Source organism: Xenopus laevis, chromosome 7L, assembly GCF_017654675.1.
Source record: "Xenopus laevis strain J_2021 chromosome 7L, Xenopus_laevis_v10.1, whole genome shotgun sequence".
In the NCBI taxonomy this organism is placed as follows: Eukaryota; Metazoa; Chordata; class Amphibia; order Anura; family Pipidae; genus Xenopus; species Xenopus laevis.
The window spans coordinates 71,323,461-71,335,826 of NC_054383.1; the positions used below are offsets into that span (position 1 = coordinate 71,323,461).

Genomic DNA, 12,366 nt, shown 5'->3' on the forward strand with positions numbered 1-12,366 from the left:
GCAGCCGCCCTGAGGCATAAGTGTTTAGAGCTCACCCTGTCATTCTTACACCCTATAAAAAATTAACTCTCTGACTCTAGCCCAGATTTTCCTGTCTGCTGAGAATTCAGCTTCTAATTACTATCAGTCAGGAATAAGCTACTTTGCATTAAACAGAAAGAATCTACATAGGAATAAATGCATAAAACAGGCAAAAAAATTAAATAAATAAATAGCCTGGCAAATGATGGTTATTCCTTAACACTTGTGTAATTAAATAAGGATTTTGTAAACACAAAGTCAGATTAATATTAATTAAATCTATTTTGTGCTATTCAGCTGAATTACTGGAACTCTCTGATCATAACCAAAAGTAATCCTTGTGATTGGTATTTCAGTGCTTAAAATGGACATTCTCAAATCTGATCTGAATTCCGGGAAGGTTGTCTCTCTTAGAAAACATATTTCATTTTTCTCTGTAATAACAAAATAGTACAGTGTATTTAATCCCAATTAATATATTATTCATCCTTATTGGTGGCAAAACAATCCTATAGGGTTTATTTGTTGTTTAAATGATTTTAAGCAGAAGTTCCAAGTTACAGTAAAAAACCCCATCCGGAAAACCCCATGAAAAGTGTTTTTGCTGCTTTTCTTTCCAATTGAAACAATATTTGAATGATTTGATTTTTCACTGTAACAGTAAGACAATTGTATTTGAATGATAACTGAGCAAGCATAAATTAATATTAATATTACAGAAAGACACATATAAAGATAGCCCATGCCATAAGCAATCCGAATAATAATTTGATTGTTGCACCGAGATAAAACTTTTACCATTAAAGGGTGAAGCATTGTGATCAGGTTTAGTGAGGTTGTCTAATGAGTGGATCTTTGCCTATTTCCACTACCCTTATGATGGGTTCAGTTGAGCTGAGCTCATCCTCTGGCTTCTGGGACACAGATCAAGCAATCACATCAAAAGTGGGGCTTATAGCGATTGGTTGAGAGTGGAACTCATTGACTGTCAGGTACATGATTTTCAAACCTGGGTGATCAATATCCAGTGAATTTTCACTTAGAAAGCCAGGTTGCAGACATGCTCAACAGGCACCATAAAGGAGAAAAGAACTGCTATCTAGCTTTTATTTGACTGTTTCCCCTCTCAACAATCTGTTCCTTTTTGTGCAGGAGTCAAGAGTCATGTTGATTGACAGGTCAGATATATTGGAGTTGCAAGACATCTGTGGTTAAGGTGATAATCACTTGAAAATGGCTAGTGCATTTTTTTTGGGAGGGGGGTAATATGCAAACTGCTAAAACAGGAGAAATGTACTTTTTGACTGCCAATCATAGGTGCAACTCTTTGTCCCACATGAATGAAGCAAAAATTAGGGATTGTAATCAAAGTCATAAATTGGATCAAAATGTATAAAAATATATAAAATAATTAGCATTTTGTAATATTCTTCATGATACAAAAATGATTGCATTATACATAGCATATTTTTAAAACCTGCTTATATGTGGAGTATTTTTTGGGCCTTTCTCAATAAGATGTATTACTAACTCTGTGCACTGGCACAAACTATAAAATGTGCAATATTTTTTCTACTGGCAGATGAGATTCTAAATACTTCTGTGTGTTTATTAAATTAGCAAAATCTGTTTGCATTTCTCATATTTCTCTGTTTCATTGCAAAAGAACTGAACCTGTTTTCCACACTGGCAACGCTTCCGAGTGGAATTGCACATGGTGGGACAGGGAGCTAGTGAGGAAAGTGTAAATGGTGCCAGGGCACAAAGGGCAACTGGTACTACGCTAATGCTCAAGGCATTGCACATTTGCCACTTTGTAGTTACATGTTGGCTAGTTTTTATGCAACTGAATATTCTGGTTTGTTGGAAGTAAGCCTATGTGAAAAGACCAATGTCCATAAATTGTTAATATAGCACTTTAAACATGACAAGTGGAACATTTTTTGCAGTCCCCATCCCTTATTTACCCTCCCACCTAATAGCTGAACACTGGACATCAATATTGGGAAAATAAGGCCACAGTTGTTTATATACTGTTGTTTAATTTATGTTAAATAATACATTAATAAACATCCAAAGATTATTGCAATTAAACCATTTGTACTACAAACATTATACAGCAGTAACAACAACACCACAAATCCTCAAAGAGATTTTACCTTATCCCTGGCCTGAAGCCTGGTTCTTGCTTCCTATTCAAGTCACCATCCAAGATTATCTAACGCCCCAGGACCCCAGTACTTTCCAGCTACCCCTGAACTTACCAACCGCCCCTTTCACTTATCCTGAGTCAAGCCACCTTGCAAACTGCAATGAAGGACATCTCCAAAATCTAAAGGTGCTCCTGGACATCATGCACCCTGGGAAGAACCGGCAAGCTAACCCTAAATTCCCCAATCCAAGAAATCCCTGGATAATCAAACCCAGCAAATAGAGAGAGGGCAACAGATGGGTCCTGCCCTTCTAGCTCTGTCATGCCTTGTTTCCATCCACTGCTATCCAGCTCATTAGGCGAAGAGTTTATAGAAGTGTGTATTAAGAATTTTCAAATACTTTTTTTTTACAGAACATTAGTAATGTTTAATTGATGCCATTTTCTTTACAGAAAACTTTCATTTACTGTTGACACATAACTGTTTTGTAGATTTCAATGTTTTGTCCAATATAGGACAAACTATGAGGCATAAGTACATTGTAGAATTCAGTGCTGCATCATAGGACAGCTTTACACAATGTAAACAACTACTCTCTGAGGCAATTTTTATGTTTTAAGACAGCATAAGAAAAGTGTTCAGTATACGAAAAAGAAGTCATGTTTCTTGTCAACTGAAGAGTACTATTGACAGACCTAATTCTATAGCCACACAGGCATGCAGGTCTCGTTTAATCTATATAAATACTTTACAAATTAAGTATTAACAGACAATAGTTATTCAATTTTCTTATATTTAATATATCTATATCTCTGTAGTGGAATGATACTATTAAATAGTAACATATTATCTGTAGGAGAAGTAGATGTTCTAGATGTATCACTGAGTTGATGAGTTAAGCTGACCATACACTCATTTGGCAAGGTTGCCCCCCCCCCCCCCGATATGCCCGCCAAAAGGGATAATCCTATCGTTCGACCCTACAGCCAAAACTAACAGATTACAATGACAGGTCTACAGGACAAAGACCACATCAACTAGTCGATGTGGTCCTCAATTGGGTGGGAAAATCAAACCTGCTTGATCAAGATCTGGCCTATTTTTGGACAGATATCAGTCTGGGAAGCCCATCAGAAGGCCCCATACACTGGAAGATAAGATGCCGAATTTGTTTTAAGGACTTGAATCTGCAGCTTAAATCTGCCTCTGTATGTTTTATGTCCTCACTTCTCAAAAAGACTTAACAGTGCTGCAGAGACCTAGGCATACACATTAGAACATGATGTTACTAAAAGCAGGACAAATTGCAACAGATCATGTCTATCCAACTTTATCCTCACTGCAGTGTTACACTGCTATGTAAAGTGTAGGGTCAATGCATTACACTAAAAAAATTAAAAGGGTCATCTAATTAAGTTGAGGAAGTTGCTGGGAAGCAGTTATCTGTTAATCAGCAGCTATCAATTAATTAACACATGGCTATAACACATACACTAAAAAAATACCGTAGTTCCTTGTAATAAATAATTTTTACAATTTCGCTTTTTAACATAAAAATAGAGTGTTAAATATTATGTGGAGCTTGGCCCCTGTTGCAGGTAAATGCTGCATCTGCAGCTACTATATTTGTATCCACCGAGCAGCTTCTAGAAGAAAAACATTGACTAAACAATAAATGTTACAAAGATTCATTTTAATCAGGTATCATTGCAGCTTTAGATAAATCCTGTCAAGATTTGCTTTCTGTGAATGTTTAGCATATTCCTCTCCCTTAGCAGAAATCTCTGACATAAACCATATATATGTGTGTTCAGAGGGGCGACAGATCCTATTGTTTATAGCAAAAGGGATGAACTCCAGGGAGATCATGGCTGAGTCTTGTTTGTGACTCTCTCCTATAAAGTATACTTACTGGAATATAAATAATTTCTCTCTTTGCTTAGCCAATAGTTGTGTAGAATGCAAGAGGATAGATGGCTAGATAGATGGTTTAGTCAGCTTGATAAAGAACCAGTAAGGTCCGGAACATTGCTGTGCCACATGTGAAATAAAGGTGGTTTTAAAACTACTACTGGGAGTGCTGCAATCTCTATAAGTTGAAAAAATTGCATGGACGCATTAAAAAATGTCTGTATTTACTATATAGGGCCTGGAAATAGGATGGCAGCCATTGGGTGCCTATACAGAAAATAATGCTCCCGGCCCACTATAGGACAGTTGTGTATAACTCCATTGGCGGAACTGTGGGGGTTCTACACTTTTTACGATCTTCCCATTTCAGGCTGTCTCACATATTCACTAATGAGATAGAGGCGAGGCTAGGTTTGGTGCCTTGGGTAGTACTGGACCTAAATACAGTCCTGGGTAGCACTGGACCTAAATACAGTTTTTGGTAAGGTCAAGGAGAGAATTATTTTGACCCAAGTCTATAGTACAGTCAGTTGGGTGCATCAAGATTTATATTGCAGATGTAAAACATAAACAATCTCCTTTATATCTTTAATAACCTACTGCCAGGAAAAAAATCTTCACAATCCACAGCAGAAAGTGCAAATCATGAAACAGTCGGTAGCATTTCTGCTGATTCGTTAATTGTTCAGAAACTGTAAAGATTCATCAAACGGAAAACAATTCCAGAGGTACTAAAAAGAGTCAATAGCAATAAACCGTTGAATGCCTGCCCACTACTACTCAAAGCTGAACTGCATAATTACTGGAAACCTATGGAAATTCTTGGCCTCTTAACAAACACAGGAGATCCCTTTAGTTGAGTGGAGATTGCGAGCTCTCCTCCCCATATGAAAATATATCCTGATGACAGCTATAAATCCTAATACAATTCATATCTCATTTATGAGTTACACTGTTCTATGAAACTCTATCTCTCTGCTTCATGCTTATTTTCTGTTTTAAGCTCTTTCTGAAATTAACGTTTTTTTAATAAATGTATATAGTTTGTAATGACTTTAAACTTGATCATTTTAAAACTTTAAGTAATAAAAAGTAATTGCAAAATGACACAGAATAGCTTTTTCTAATATTCACATTTATCCTACACTAATATATACTCAAGGACCCATATTAATCTATCCTTGTCTAGAAAACCCTGACTGTTGCCACATAATCTACTCACTGCATTAGACACATTCCACCTATTTTCTCTGTACTTTGCTAACCACTATCTATTTAAACCTTCATTTGATTATTTGCCTTTCCTAACCCATTCTCTAGCACATTATGTCAGTTATGTTTAAAACCAGACTTGTGTGCAGATATTTACAAGATATATCTACAGGGGCCATTTTCTCACTACTCTTTAAAAACACATTTTATATGTATTCTATTGCAGTAAAGTATGTGGTTTATAAAAAATAATTAGTTCTGACACAACAGGGGTAGGCTTAAAGGAGTATAACTCTCACTAAAATGTTATTTTAACTCACATGAAGTGGTATGATAAGTCCCTGCATATTTTATATCACAATAAATATTATATAATAGTAGAGATATGGGATTTGTTATCTAGAATGCTTGGGACATGGGGTTAGCTAGTTAAAAGAGAAGTGTAGCCCAAAAAAAACCTCAAATAATGGCCCCAAATCCCCCCCCCACACACACACCATCATAGAGCTTCAACAGCTCAAAAATTAAATTTGCTTCAATACTTACTTTCAGCCAGGGTGGTATCAGCACCCACTTAATTAAGGTGGTAAAATTATTTAATTCTGCTTTAGAGTTATTCCCGTAATGTGAAGAACTGTGCCTAAAACAGGGACATATTTACCATATAAGCACCTTAAAGACCTGTGACTAGGGCGGCAGCTTTAGGGTGGCCTTCCAGTGCCTATATGGTAAATATACATTTTCTACCGTCAGGACTACGTCACTTTGACACATGCACATTACGTGGTTTTCATACGTGGTCTAAATGCTACTAAATCAGCAAAAATTATTTTTTTGCTCTGGTTTTATGATTTACATTTATATCAATATTTATACCCTGTACTACAAATGTATGGATCAGCTGAGAAATACCAGCAACTAAAATATGAAATTGCATTACTTGATCTGCAACATGTCAGTCCATGGAGCATGCTGAGTAGGGAGCTGAAGGTGTTGCTCCTAAGCAGTGGCAGTAACAAAGGTAACAATTAACCAAATTTACTGAGCCACTAATGGGAAATGGCAGATGGGAAGAAAAGAAAACTAATCAAATTGTTGTTTGATGTCAAAATGATTAACATAGTAAACCCACAAGAGTCAAAGATCATTATCAATGCCTAGTCTGGCCCAGATTGTCACCTTAATAAATGACACCCATTCTCATTTCAAAGCATGAAAGATTATTACAGACTGCTTTTTCTCTCCCTCTATATATGGCCCTCTGCTCTCCAAAAAGTGCCTGACAAATGCACATTCGATTGTCTCATATCACCTAGTTATGTATTTTAAAAGGAATGGATGAAAGCAGCAGACAATTTGCAATACAAAGGAATATACAATATTTCTTGATGGAACAGTAAAAACTGTGTTTCATACTGAAATATTCAGCCACATATCTTAGACCAGCCAATTTTCTAGGTTTGCTTAAATTGCCAAGTGTGTGACTGTGCCATCTAAAGTGTCATTTAGGAGATTAATAATTTATTGGGCATTTTTATTGTTAATTAGGGATCTAGTGAATATGACTTACAGTGCAGCTGTTAAGGAAAACTAAAAAGCTTGCTGTCAATTTTTAATCCAAATCATTATTTCAACCTTCTGCTGACCTAGCTTTTTCATTGCTAATGACCAACAAGGGACTTTGGCCATTACATGTAGGTTTATGAATGTAAATAACAAGTTTCCAAAACATTAATATATGTACTTTTGTGATGGGTGTTAATGATTTACTGTTTAGGTAAATAATGAATTAATGTAGAGTATAAATATATTAATCTATAATATATTCTCGAACTCACATTGTCTAGGAATTTTTTCAGATTTGAAAAACGGTTTTACTTACAGACCTCGGGTACAGCCATGGGCAGTGCCCTCGCCCCGTCATATGCCAATCTCTATATGCTGGAATACGAGACAATTAATATCTTTCCTCACCTTGGCAAATCTATATTAGCATATTTTCGCTATATAGATGCTCTATTCCTGATATGGACTGACACAGAAGAAACCCTCATAAGTTTCCACAAAGAGCTCAATGATATAGACAGTCCAATTAAGCTCACTCTCAATCAAAGCAGAACGGACATTGACTTTTTGGACTTAAACATATTTCTGGATAATTCCATATTGGGCACAAGACTTTTCAGGAAAACGACCGACAGAAATTCCATCTTACATGCGTCCAGCAACCACCCCCCTTCCACCACAAGGGGGATACCCTACTCGCAATTTTTACGTGTGATTCGTAACAACAATGTCAGGACGATGGCAGAACAACAACTACGTGAGATGTTTGACAGATTTCTGCAGAGAGGATACTCACAAGATCTACTATTCCAACTCAACAGGGCACTCCAACATTCACAGCAGGATCTCTTGGATAAGCCTGTAACCACTGAACAGCGTGATAATCAGATGATATTTACTACTACCTTTTCCCCAGGGTCTCAATTACTTAAAACCAGCATCAACAAACATTGGCCCATGCTCAGCATGGATGATTCCTTGAGCATCCACAGGGCCAAGAGACCTATTATGGGCTTCAAGAGAGGCAAAAATCTGAGGGACCTGTTGGTCAGAACTGACTCTTATGCAACCATCTATAAAGACCCTGATTGGCTCTCCCAACATACAAAATTGGGCTGTTATAAATGCCCTGACTGCGTAACCTGTAGATGCCTCTTGACTGGACCAGACTTCCCGCACCCCCACACAGGGAAGAGATATAAAATACGCTACAGGCTGGGCTGCACCTCTTCCCACATTGTATATATCATCACCTGCCCATGTGGACTGTATTATGTCGGCAAAACCAGCACCACTTTGAAGGAGAGGATCAGCAACCACAGATCAGCAATCAGCAAGGCCCTGAGAGAAGACAAAGCACTCCAACCGGTGGCTAAGCACTTCTTGATGAAAGGACACACACTCCCCACCTTTAAGTGTATGGCGATTGACCACCAACCACCACTGAACAGGGGTGGCAATAGAGACCAAGCCCTACTAAGGAGAGAGACATGGTGGATCCACAGACTGGACACGGTGACTCCCAGAGGACTGAATGAGACCCTGCCCTTAGGATGCTTCTTATGAACTGGCGGAGCTCCACATTAGTGTTACCACATATATCTTTCCAATACATGCTCATTGCCTTGTTTATATATGTACTGGACTCAATGTAGTGTCTTTACTTCTGTTCTCACCTTTGTTTTTATTCCCTCTGACCAATGATTCCTGCGCACATAGGCTGGCATGGTTCCTCCGTGCTGCCTCTCCACCTCTTCCTGGGTTCCTATCCGCATGTAAATTTTATAAGTCCTTTTCTGGTACTGGTAAGTGGGTAAGGGCTTAATGTGGCGATCCCAATATCCCCCCTGCGCTATGTATGGGAACAGATGAGTAGCAATGTTGTCCTGTCTGTGTTATCTGCGGACAGGTGACGCCGCCTCTCTGCCTAGCACCTACTATACTAGGTGCTACACGTTGCTAGGTGTAACAGCGCATAACAATGGGGGGCGTGTACTGCAACTGAGTACCTGCCGGTCCGCCCACTGAAGCCCGGGTCATAGTTACCGCCCACCTCTACAGCACCATGGACGGGGCGTTGGACACGCCCACCCAGCAGCTCTGCTGTAATGATGAAAGGTTGCACTATGATACTTGCGGTTGCGCATACCTAGGAATGTGGGCAGAGTGCGCATCAGGAATAGGTCTCTAATGGGGAACACTGCACTATAACTTCCCCACACGTACCTTGTTGTTATTTTGGTTGCCTAGCAACAGCTTTTGGCGCCAAAATGGCGTTTTAAAAACCCCCCTGGACACTATGTTCTGTTTTCTTTCCCTGATGAAAGCTCCAAAATGGAGCTGAAACGTCGTATTTAATAAAACCTCCTTTGCATCAACTTTTTTCGCTCATAATTCCTTGGAGTGCCGTCACTTTGCATTTCTATATTTTGACTTTTCGACTGGCACCCAGGTTCTATTTTTTAGCAAAAGGTGTGCGTCCACTTGAACTGTCTATATTTATATATATATATATATATATATATATATATATATATATAAAGATGCTTGGGTGTCCGCACTCTGTCTTTGTCGCAGGCAAAGGTGCACGATCAATTGGAATGATACAATCGATGCAGGGATCAGCACATTCTAGTAAAGGTGAATTAAAGTGTTTTTATTTGTAACACAGCATTGTCCAACGTATAACGTGCATATATATATATATATATATATATATTTTTTTTATGAAGTTCTCCTTCATAAGCATTTTTCTGCAGGTCACATGTATAGTATGCACACACATGCATTCACATGTTAACATGTTATCCACTGATGTTTGTAATTATGCATGAAAGCTAATTTAAGCATAATAAAAATACATATAAAAATCCATGAGACTTTAACCAGGGCCACCATTAGAACTCATGGGAACCCATACTACTTGATGGTTATTAGTCTACATCTCACCAGGCCTGTCTGGGTAGTTTGTCCTACCAAATACAGTAAATAGAATGGACCTCTAATAAAAAAAAGGTAAAGTAAATGCAATGGCATCCAACTTGTCTAAAGCCTGCTCCCTTCATGGCCTGTGTATCATACCCTTGCCTCTCTCGGGACTTCCCTATGTCATGGGGCCGCTGACTGGACTCCCTGTACACCCCTGATTGCAGCCCTAATAAGACATAAGGTTAAACAAACTGGGATAACTTATAATGTCGTAACAGGACAGAAAATGTCATTGTCCCACTCTAATGGGCAATGAAGACATACATCAGCGATAGATTGATAAAAGCTTATACATAGATAACATGGAGAAGAAAATTAAGAGCTGGGAGCATTGCCAAGTATTTTCAAAGTGTCTTGTGTTCTTCTGTGCCATTGAATGGAAATATCATTGTTTCTCAATGAGTGATACTTGACCTTCACTAGGGATGTAGCGAACTGTTCGCCCGCGAACTAGTTCGCGCGAACTTCGACCGTTCGCGTCCGCCGAATGTTCGCGAACGCTTGGGAACGTTCGCATTTTGAGTTTGCGTTCGATCGTTCGACCATTCGACCATTCGAATTCCTTCGACCGCTAAAAATTGAACGATTTCCATTCGTTCGAACGATTGTAAGCATTCGATCGAATGAAAAGCATTCGATCGAATGGCTTCGATCATTCGATTCGAATGAAAATCCTTCGATCGAACGATTAAAATCCTTCGATCGTTCGTTTTAGCGGGTGTTCGAAGTTCGCGAACTGTTCGCGAACGTTCGCATTTTTTGCCGGTGTTCGCGAACGGCGTTCGCGAACACCAAATCGGCAGTTCGCTACATCCCTAACCTTCACTATAATTACCTTGATATGCCCGGCCTACACCTTTGTAGAGGATATGCCCCATAGACATATTTCAATAGAATAAAAAAAAAATCAAGGTTCAAACCTCACAGTAATACATATGGCCATTTAACCTAAAATTAACGAAATTATATATATATATATATATATATATATATATATATATATATATATATATATATATATATATATATATATATATATTTATGTAACAAAACTATATGCACCTTTATGTAAAGATATATTGTACACAGGCAGTTCAAATTACATATATAAATGGGTATACCAAACACTGCATAAGGTTGAGAGATAGTTGCCTTGAAGTGTTTGGGATAATAACAAATAGCATGCTTTAATGCACCAGCTCCCATACAATTAAAAAAAATAAACAAAGCTATACTACAACAAACACAACTTTTACCATAAGAGCACACAGCAAGCCATCAATATAGCAGAGAATGCTAGACTAGAAAACTGAGAATTTTCTCTAATGCAATTTACTTTAGAGTACAAAATGAACAGTTTTGTTGAATAAAAGTGCATTGTTCTGTAATATTCACCCCCAGATGATTATGCAGTTATAGGTGACAAGCACAGGGAGAAATTACTCAGCATTGTGCATGTGCAAAATGAAATCCACTCTAAGTCATTATGCATAGCATTACATGTAGAGATAAGTAAACTGATTTGCATGAATCACAGCTATTTGGGATTATCAACTGTCACTGAAGACATCTCATAACTATTTTGATTTATAACCAAAAGTTCATGCTTCATCCAATATTTTAACTGGGAATCACACAAATTAGTAGAAATCTGACATTTTATTTCAAAACAAAAGCTTATTTTTACCCGTTGGAATACTGGCTTTATGCACACAGTTTGCTGCTTTTAAATTCATTATTTGACAGTTTAATGTGAAGCATTTGGAGCAAAGGACTTATACTTAGTGATGGGCGAATTTGGGGCGTTTTCGTGAATGTATTCACCGGCGGCGAATCTCGGAAATTCGCACCTGGTGAATAAATTCTCCCATCACTACTTATACTGTACATTACTCTGGCAGGTCCTGTTGGTGCTATTGTATTGTATATGTTTACTTTTGTTGTTGCTTTGTAACTAAACCACTTAAATGACCAGAAAATAGACAGTAGGCAACAAGAATGGTAACTGTGCAGTGTGATGACACAATGGTTATTGTTGTTACCTAACAATATTGTTTTCAGGAGTTCGATTACAGTCATGGAACAGTCTGAAAGTAGATTATATGTTTTTCTCCTGTTTGCATGGATATTGTGCCTGGTACATACTGTGCTTATGATCTTTTGATTGTAAGCACCACTTTGGTAAGGATAGACGTAAAAAATTACCAAGCTCTGAAAAGTGCCTATGCAATAACTGACACTATATACTGTATATTAATGATAACTTATATTGAGATACACTGGGGCAAATTCACTAAAGAGTGAATTCTTGCCCGCTTAGGCTTTGCCACACTTTGTGCAACTTCGTCAGTTGAAAATTCAATATCAGTACGCTAATTCACATGTGAAGTTGCGTCTTGGAAGCAGAACGCTGGTGAAGTTTTGCTAGTGTAAATTCCTCAGCGCGAGCGTGCAAAACTTTGCTACCAATGTACTCTTTTGCTAGCAAATTGTCCTCTACTCCTATTAGTAAATT

The 12,366-nt window shown here is 38.0% G+C and overlaps 1 protein-coding gene across 4 annotated transcripts in view; it reads right to left on the reverse strand.

The window, feature by feature from the left end:
* ntm.L (neurotrimin L homeolog) overlaps window positions 1-12,366 on the reverse strand; it is a 712,676-nt gene that overhangs the window by 578,977 nt on the left and 121,333 nt on the right. The window lies entirely within an intron of this gene.